The sequence below is a fragment of the Bison bison genome, unplaced genomic scaffold (genome assembly GCF_000754665.1).
Source record: "Bison bison bison isolate TAMUID 2011002044 unplaced genomic scaffold, Bison_UMD1.0 scf7180017864387, whole genome shotgun sequence".
NCBI lineage: Eukaryota > Metazoa > Chordata > Mammalia > Artiodactyla > Bovidae > Bison > Bison bison.
Window position 1 is genome coordinate 404,806 of NW_011494959.1, and position 6,360 is coordinate 411,165.

Here is a 6,360-nt window from a genome sequence, read left to right on the forward strand (position 1 = left end):
CAGGATGGTATGGGGAGGGAGGAGGGAGGAGGGTTCAGGATGGGGAACACATGTATACCTGTGGCGGATTCATGTTGATATTTGGCAAAACTAATACAATTATGTAAAGTTTAAAAATAAAATAAAATTTAAAAAAAAAGAAAGAAAGTTCCAACAGATACTCGACTCTTATGCTAGACCCATTTGACTGAAGTGTTCCAAAGAATAGCATGAAGAGATAAGAAAGCTTTCCTCAGCGATCAATGCAAAGAAATAGAGGAAAACAATAGAATGGAAAGACTAGAGATCTCTTCAAGAAAATTAGAGATACCAAGGGAACATTTCATGCAAAGATGGGCTAAATAAAAGACAGAAATGGTATGGACCTGACAGAAACAGAGGATATTAAGAAGAGGTGGCAAGAATACACATATAAAATATAAAGTATAAAGTATAAAAAATATCTTCATGACCCAGTCAACCATGATGATGTGATCATTCACCCAGAGCCAGACATCCTGGAATGTGAAGTTAATTGGGCCTTAGGAAGCAGCACTACGAACAAAGCTAGTGGAGGTGATGGAATCCCAGTTGAGCTATTTCAAATCTTAAAAGATGATGCTGTGCAAGTGCTGCACTCAATATGTCAGCAAATTTGGAAAATTCAGCAGTGGCCACAGGACTGAAAAAGGTCAGTTTTCATTCTAATCCCAAAAAAAGAAAGAAAAGAAGAAAGTGAAGTTGCTCAGTTGTTTCCCACTCTTTGCAACCCCATGGACTGTAGCCTACCAGGCTCTTCCATCCATGGAATTTTCCAGGAGAGAGTACTGGAGTGGGTTGCCATTTCCTTCTCCAGGGGATTTTCCTGACCTAAGGATCGAACCGTGGTTGCCCACATTGTAGGCATGTGCTTTACCATGAGCCACCAATGCCAAAGAATGCTCAAACTACCTCACAATGCTCAAACTACCTCACAAACATCTCACACACTAGTAAAGTTATGCTCAAAATTCTCCAAGCCAGGCTTCAGAAATATGTGAACATCCAGATGTTCAAGCTGGTTTTGGAAAAGGCAGAGGGACCAGAGATCAAATTGCCAACACCCACTGGATCATCGAAAAAGCAAGAGAGTTCCAGAAAAAACATCTATTTCTTCTTTATTGACTATGCCAAAGCCTTTGACTGTGTGGATCACAATAAACTGTGGAAAATTCTGAAAGAGATGGGAATACCAGACCACCTGACCTGCCTCTTGAGAAACCTGTATGCAGGTCAGGAAGCAACAGTTAGAACTGGACATGGAACAACAGACTGGTTCCAAATAGGAAAAAGAGTACATCAAGGCTGTATGTTTTCACCCTGCTTATTTAACTTTTATGCAGAGTACATCATGAGAAACGCTGGGCTGGAGGAAGCACAAGCTGGAATCAAGATTGCTGGGAGAAATATCAAATAACCTCAGATATGCAGATGACACCACCCTTATGGCAGAAAGTGAAGAACTAAGGAGCCTCTTGATGAAAGTGAAAGAGGAGAGTGAAAAAGTTGGCTTAAAGTTCAACATTCAGAAAACTTAAGATCATGGCATCCAGTCCCATCACTTCATGGCAAATAGATGGGGAAACAGTGGCTGACTTTATTTTTCTGGGCTCCAAAATCACTGTAGATGGTGACTGCAGCCATGAAGTTAAAAGACACTCCTTGGACGGAAAGTTATGACCAACCTAGACAGCATATTAAAAAGCAGAGAAATTACTTTGCCAACAAAGATCCATCTAGTCAAGGCTATGGTTTTTCCAGTAGTCATGTATGGATGTGGGAGTTGGACTATACAGAAAGCTGAGTGCCAAAGAATTGATGCTTTCAAACTGTAGTGTTGGAGAAGACTCTTGAGAGTCCCTTGGACTGCAAGGAAGTCCAACCAGTCCATTCTAAAGGAAATCAGTCCTGGGTGTTTATTGGAGGGACTGATGTTGAAGCTGAAACTCTAATACTTTGGTCACCTGATGTGAAGAGCTGACTCATTGAAAAAGACCCTGATGCTGGGAAAGATTGAGGGCAGGAGAAGGGGATGACAGAGCATGAGATGGCTGGTTGCCATCACTGACTTGATGGACATGAGTTTGGGTAAACTCCAGGAGTTGGTGATGGACAGTGAGGCCTGGTGTGCTGTGGTTCATGGGCTCTCAAAGAGTAGGACATGGGTGAATGAACTGAAGGCTAGACATGGGTAAATATAATTTAATCTCATATACCTTTGTTTATGGACCATTTATAATAATTTCAAAAGGTCAATGAGCATGTTAAAGACTGCATCAAAAGATAAAGGAACTGGAGAACACTATTTCATTTTCTTGGAAAGATCTTTGTAATTGAATGAATGAATGTTCATGTGTGAATATGTGTGTGTGTGGAATTCATTACCTTATCCTTTAAAAACTATACCCTTCATGCTTCTTACCAAGCTTTTAACCCTACAAGTTTGGCACTGCTGAAAAGCATTGAACTTACTAGATACTAGGAAACACAAACTACAGATGGAAAATGAGAGACTGATAGAATGCAGATGTGGAAAAGAGATGAAGGTTTTTGTCTTCCAAAGTAAATCATTATATGAGTTAATCACATTCATATGAGATCAACCTGTACCCTGAACATAGTTTACAGTGAGAAGCAATGACAATTTTGGTTCAGATAATTTTTGAGCTACAATAACCCCTTTCTCCATTTCTTGCTCAGAGATTATTAGAAGAACAGTTGTGACTAAAATTCCCAAGTACTTACTAGAGCAGGAAAAAAAAAAAAATATATATATATATATGATATATAGTATATAGAAAATTTAATTAAAACAAGATATTCCCTTGCAACCCTGTAAACCTCTCCACAAAGGTAGAAAAGAAAGAAACCTTTTAATTATTGAGTAGACATTAAACCAGATTGTGATGTTCATTCTAGGTAAACTAATTTTGTTTGTGTGTTGAGTTGCTTGGTCATGTCCGACTCTACAACCCCATGGACTGTAGCCCACCAGGGTCTTCTGGCCATGGAACTTTCCAGGCAAGAATACTGGAGCAGGTTGCCATTTTCTACTCCAGGGGATCTTCCCGACCCAGGGATCAAACCCACATCTCATGTCTCTTGCATTGCCAGGCAGATTCTTTACCACTGTGTTACCTTCGAAGCCCAGGTAAACTGTTAAGAGATTGTGAAGTTAGAACGAAATCTCACTCTATTATATAGCCAAGAAGATGCAATCTATCTGGTACATGATCTCAAGATAAATAATAACTAATTCCCAAGTAAGAAGACTTAACAACATGGTTAGTTACATGCAGTTTATTATTTGAAATTCACTAAGTATTAGAATGGAGAAGGCAATGGCAACCTACTCCAGTACTCTTGCCTGGAAAGTCCCATGGATGGAGAAGCCTGGTGGGCTGCAGTCCATGGGGTCGATAAGAGTCAGACACAACTGACCGACTTCACTTTCACTTTTCACTTTCATTCATTGAAGAAGGAAATGGCAACCCACTCCAGTTGTTCTTGCCTGGAGAATCCCAGGGACGGTGGAGCCTAGTGAGCTGCCTTTTATGGGGTCGCACACAGTCGGACACAACTGAAGCAACTTAGCAACAGAAACAGCAGCAGCAGGTATTAGAATACTTTTCCTGTTAGGTTTTATTTATTCAAAGAAAAATGAAATCTCATATCATCATGATAAGAAGTGGTTTTCAACTTGAAGTGCCTATCTCAGTTCAGACCCTATTTTCCCTCCAAAACTGAGAGATTACTTAAAGAAATCATAAAACAAACAAACAAATAAAAAATGTTAATTCAATATTTTGTTTCTAATTCAGTTTGATTTGAAAACACTACTTCAGAAGCCATGATTAGAACTTCAAGCATCAAACATTTTTAAACCTTATGCCATTTAAATTCCTACACTTTTACATCATTTGGAGAAATTATTCAATTAAGACAGAGTAGAAGGCTGATGATTGATTGTTTTAATGACCACAGATTTACAAAATAGGAAAAGTCATTGAGGGACTCTTTATAACTAAAATGTCTGACTGAATGGAAAAGGGCACCAAAAAAAACACTGCCAGTGCACAGATGAATTTCTTGCTAAATTTTTGATTGTTAAACTCTTCTCTTAGTTTTACTACATTTTGCTACAAAAGTGTCTTTTTAGCATCTCACAACATTGAATACCTCTGCTTATTTTTCAAAATAAAGTGTACTGTTTCTTACCCTGGGAACAGAATTTAAACTACTCACATAGTACTCTTAATAATCTCTGATACTAAACCTTTATTGTGCCTAAATTTCTACTCTGGTTTTAAAAGCTTCCGTTTAGAATTCATTAGCACTTTTTCTGAACCATGGCCTCTCTCTTTTGTATTTCTTTTCTGATTTATTTCTCTTTTTTCACCACTCAGTCCCAATCTTCAGCCTGTTTTAATCTTGAGACCCACTTTCATTTTTAAAGCATTTTGAGGCATTTGAAATGGATACCTAGATATTTCCTGATCCACTTCTAGTCTAAGCTATCAATAATGTCCCCTTTGTACCATGGTCACATTTTCTACAGCTACCGAGATTGTCTTACAAATGGCAGAAAGTGGCATGACTTACACTGACATCTTTTCCTTTCAACAAAATTAATCTAATTTGACTCTGTAGTTAGTGACTTTATCATTTTTCATCCACCAAAGCTGATAACTTCAAGCACCCTGAATTCTGTTCCTGCCCACGGCTGAGCTAGTGCTCATTCAGTCGCTAAGTCATGTCCTTGCATTCCAAGGGACTTTCAAGAGTCTTCTCCAGCCCCACAATTTGAAAGTATCGATTCTTCATCACTCAGCCTTCTTTATGGTCCAGATCTCACATCTGTACATGATTACTGGAACAACCATAACTTTGACTAGCTGGACCTTTGTTGGCAAAGGGATGTCTTTTCTTTTTAATACACTGTCTATGTTTGAGAGGGGGTACGTAAACATATGTATAACTGATTCACTTTACGGTACAAGTAGAATCTAACATGATCTTCCCTGGTGGCTCAGATGGTAAAGAATCCACATGCAATGTGGGAGACCTAGGTTTGATCCCTGTGTTGGGAAGATCCCCTGGAGAAGGGAATGGCTTCCCTGTTGGCTCAGAGGATAAAGAATCTGCCTGCAATGCAGGAGACCAGGGTTCGGTCCCTGGATTGGGAAGATCCCCTGGAGAAGGGAATGGCAACCTACTGGAGAATTCAACAAAGAGGAGCCTGGCAGGCTACAGTCCTGGGGTCACAAAGAGTGGGATACAACTTAGCAACTAACACACCAGCTCCAGTATTCTGGCCTGGAAAATTTCATGGACTGTATAATCCGTTGGGGTCACAAAGAGTCAGACACGACTGAACTTTCAGAAACTAACATAACATTATAAAGCAACTACACTCTACTATAAATTAATAGATAAAATACATGTCTTCATTAGAATGCATATATTTCTCTCCCAGGTCTATGTTCATGAACTTTGTAAGTTTTGTTCATAAAATTCTGCAGATCTTGTCGCTGGCAAATTTCCTCCATGGTGCTATAGATCCAGCTACGATTAATGTTTCTCTTATTGTCTAATTTTCTGCTACACACTTAAGTTGTACCAAGAAAACAATTAAAACAATAAAGTTGGAGCTTATTTATAAAATGATAAATGGTTATGGATAAGGATTAACTACTGCAGCAGCTCCAGACTTGGTTATTAGAATACAAAATGACTTAAAATTATGGAGCATTTGTGTTATACTTATTATCAGGTTAAAATTGTGTATCCATGTAGGTGCTTATTTTCTTTCTTTAATGGGTGCAAACTGTGTAGGTCAGGTGGTCAGGTACAATCTCCATGGGAGGAAACACACATTTCAATCTTTCAAAGCATTCTTTTTTATTCCCTGTAATTAGGCAATTAATTCTACTGGGGTTTATAGACTCCATGCAGTGAGAGAGAGAGAAGTAAAGAAAAGTTGAAAAATCAAATATTTCAATTTTATTTTAAAGGCCACTGAATCATACAACTTACCTCAGAACTATTTCACTGGGAATGAAGAACTCAGGAAGCAAATAACAAGTAAGGATGAATTATAAATTTAGATACTTAATTAGTATGTAGAAGGCTTTCTCATTCATTGAATAAAGATTTAGAACTATTTTGCAAATACTTTACATCATATCTTATTTATCCTTCACTATTTTCAGAACTATATACTGTGTATACAGGATTTGAGTTCTCCTTTACTGTGCAAAATAAAGAAGTAGAATAATTGAGAATTTTTTCATTCTTTTATGACAATGAAATATGTTTAGAAAGGAATTAACAAAACATTAT